The sequence below is a fragment of the Netta rufina genome (genome assembly GCF_964035555.1).
Source record: "Netta rufina genome assembly, chromosome: 6".
Classification (NCBI taxonomy): Eukaryota; Metazoa; Chordata; class Aves; order Anseriformes; family Anatidae; genus Netta; species Netta rufina.
The window spans coordinates 32,423,625-32,427,542 of NC_140129.1; positions in this window are offsets into that span (position 1 = coordinate 32,423,625).

Sequence of the window (3,918 nt, forward strand, 5' to 3'; positions counted from 1 at the left end):
AAAACCTATTTCTAACGGATTTCTTCTCCCTGTCCTCCTCAATAAGTTTCTCTTAAAGTATATATGCATGTGTGGTTTTGATGTTTGTTTTTGCTTAAACTGTGCCTTCTGCCAGGTTTCCTGGTGGTTAGAACAGAAGGAATTTATTAAGAATCATTTTTTTCTCAGTTATTTCCACAATGGTATTGGACCAGCCTGTGATGGCATTTGGGTACACTTTGCTCTCCCACCAGTGCCCACCACCAGTACTGTGGGGACACACAGGGGATGCAGAGGGGTATGGTGGGGTTGGAGGAGCAGACACCTGTGTCCAGGTTGCAGGCTCCCTCCCCTCATCCATTATTATTTCTCTGCACAAAACTACCTGGCATTAGCTCAAACTGGCAGTGGGATTAGGAGACACCACCAGAAATTGTCTTGAGTGAATGGAGTTGTTGGCAAGGCATCAAGCCCTCAAGAAAAGCTCTCTTGCACCAGGAGGAGAAAATAGAAAGCCCTCTTGCACCTTGGTCCGGAAAAGACTGAAAAATATGTTAGCAGCATGTATGTTGTCATCTGAAGACCTTTTTAACAGCTTTCTGTCAAAACTCTGCTCAAGCATCCACAGACCTGTGAGACAGCTGTACTCCTGAATTAACAGCTTTGGAGGCTCCAGCCCCTCTGCTCAAGCCATTCTGGGTTTTCAACTCTTACATAAATACTGGAGAAGACTTACAGACTAGAAAAGAAATGTGGTATAATGTTAAGGCTTGGAATTAGACAAGGGTCAGGGATGCGGGGCAAATTCTATTTTTATTCATCAGCTTTTTATTCTTCAGCTCCCCTTGATCTGTCACTGCCAGAATAGCGGGAGTAAAAGGGAATTCCCAGCTAGTTCCCAAAAGGATCTCTGTGTTGGATATGGAAATGGGCACCAAGGGCTGAAGGCTGGTACAAAAGAATTGTTTTTCCCTAGAAAGACTTGCCCACGCCTAGGGCAAGTGAGCCTCTGGCAAGATGTGAGCATGACATAATTCCCCAGGCACTCGGACACTTCCAGCTGGGTTTGCTAGAAAGAAAAGCATCTGAAAGCAAGTAGAGAAAAAGCCACTCGCTTTGCTCTTTTGATCCCAGTTTAAGTCCGCCCTGCTACTAACATTAGCTCATTTTGTGAGAGGCTCAGATGAGAACATCGAATCAGGGTTTTGTGTTTATTTGGGAAGGAAAAGCAAGGGAAAGGAGCAGGGATGACACTTGCCTTTCTTGTGCATGTGAACTTAGAGCCCTTTGCTGACATGTGAGAAGGGAAGTCCAAATGTAACATAAGCTGCCAGTCCTAACACATGCCCCAGTGCAGGACAAGCCTTGCTGATGGCCCCCGAGCCTCCAAACAATTCCCGGCCATCACAGGGCTGACACACACAAACCAGCAGCACCCAACCACTCTGATGGGATCCCTGCTCCGCCCGTGAAGATCCTTCACCCCACTGTTGTCAATTCTTGCCACTCCTGATTCCTTTCCTCTGGGCTACTTCCTGACCCCTGAGAACAAGGCCATCATTAAAAAAACACTGGAGAATCAAAAGGATTAATTAAGAACCGGTTATCCTTGCTAAAGACAACACCGGAGAAAAGCAGCAATCGATTATTGGTCCTAATTAAAGGAAAGCATAAATGAAGCTTCCCGTAAGGATGTCTCTTTCCTTTTCTGTCACTTTCTTTTTCTCTTGTACTGATGCTGGCAGTTTCACACCCAGGCCTATTTCCTAGCAGTGGATTGAGCAAGCTGAGCCCTGCGTGGCTGTCACTGCAGAAAGGGACGTCACTGCCAGGGAGCTGAGGTCTGCTGCTGGGCAGACAGGGGCTGTGTCAGCACCCGGAGAAGAGAAACAGGAGCATGAAAAGCATTTTCAGAGGCTGAACTTTAATGCCTGACACTGCACACGTGTTTTACAGGACAGTTGCTTCGAGTTAATTCTGTATGGACTGCTGTCACTGACGGTTTCAATCTGTGTGTGTAGCTGCTTGCACACGTCTGCTCTCCACGTTCATGGGCTCGGGGTGGTTAGAGGTTAATGGATTTTCAAGCTGAAGTGTTTGCCAGTTGCATTCAGGACGTGGAAATTTGGGCCAGAAACCTTATCGAAGATGAACCATCCCATGCTGTCCTTCCGTGGAAGCCCATGTATTAGCTTTTTAATTTGTTTACCCAGCGATAAATCCAGAGTAACACGTTAATGTGCAGGCAATTAATTGGGATGTGCCCCAGTGCAAGGTCAATACGGGATAATAAACCTTTGTAGGAATGTCCTTCTGAACGATCTGCTGGCTACCTGCCTGGCTTAATATTTAAAACTACAACTGCCCTGAGCCTTGGCTCGTTCCAGAGGTTTTTATACACAGAGGAGATGAGGACAGGTTAAGGACCTCCTTGCTGGGTGGGTTGTGGGCACCCAGCTGGGCAGAGGCGACCACAGCAGCAGACACAGCACCATTGCACAGGCACAGAACTGCTCAGCAAACCTAAAACAACCCGGGGATTTTAAAAGCCCAAGGGGTAGAGGAAAGCAGCAATGTTGCTGCATGGTCTGCTGTGCATAGACAAATCTTTTGGCCTTGCTGAAAGCTTGGGACAAGCCAAAAAATCCCAGATGAGGACAATCAGGGAGCAGCTGACCTCTCCCTGCAGCATACCAGCATCAAATCCAACCATCCTCACGTGGCTGCCCCTCGCACACCTCATTATACCTCCAAAGCCACATCAGATCTCTGGCATCAGCTGTACCCAAGCAGGGGACAGCCGTGGACGAGGCGTGTGGGCTCCTTGAAGGCAGAGCTGCCTGTCAGGAGGGGCTGCCTTGCAGAACATATTTTTTCAGCTCCGAGGGTGGCCTGCTCAGCCAACCCTGACTATTCCACCAGGCTGCAGAGGCCAACCTGGTATTAATTCACCTCAAAGAGCAGGTTGAAGTCATTAAAATATTTTGCAGGTGGTTCCTTGAATTCATGGTGCAGCTGGATCCAGCCTAAAGGGGAAAAAAAAATAAAGGAAAAAAAAATAAAAAAGAAAGGGAGGAGAAGAGGCAAGTTCTGATGAAACACAAATTAACATAACTCATGGAAGGGAAAGAAAATCTGGTTTCAATCACCACAACAAAGCCAAGCAACACATCAAGCTGGAGAGGAGAGACATCAGGCAGGCTGCGCCAGGGGTTTTATTGCTTTAGCACAAGTGTTGCAGTGCAGCTGCATGAATGCCCAGGTGCTGCTGCGGCAGCTGGAGAGGTGGCACATGGGGATGCAGGCTCTCCAAGGGCTCCGGACTGGTGAGGAGGGACACAAAATGGGGAAAAACCTTCTGTCTTCTTTCATTCTGAGGCCCGTTGGGAGGCAGATCCCTGGGAAAAAGTGTGTTTTGCATTGCGATGACCTCAGGCATGGAGCATCGGGACTCCCTGTGGTGGTGTCTGCGTCGGACAAGGACCTCGCCTCTAACACCCACTCAAGAGTCCCATCCACAAGTGGTCTGTGGATTTAAACACCAGGGATCTGAAAATATTCATAAGTCCATGCTCCCATATTGGTCCGGGCTCCAGCTTTAATGCCCCAGCAGAAATCACGGACGTTCAGATCTTGAGTGTTTGTCTCAGTCTCTCTTCTGCATGGAAACCCTCCAGGCACCACAACATTTCTTGCCCTTCAAGTCAGATCCGCTTGTTTTTTTGGGGTGTTCTGGCCAGGGCTGGGCCGGAAGGGACCCTCACAAGGGACACCCCAGACCTGAGCCCTTGGTGAGCTGCCCATGGGCAGATCACTCACAGCATGTTTTGACACCCCCTAAGTTCAGCAGTGTCCACAGATAGGCACAGGCACTGAACATCTTGGTCTTCATCTGGGAGAACAAGGCACACCCCAAACTGACCACGAGGATATTCCCAC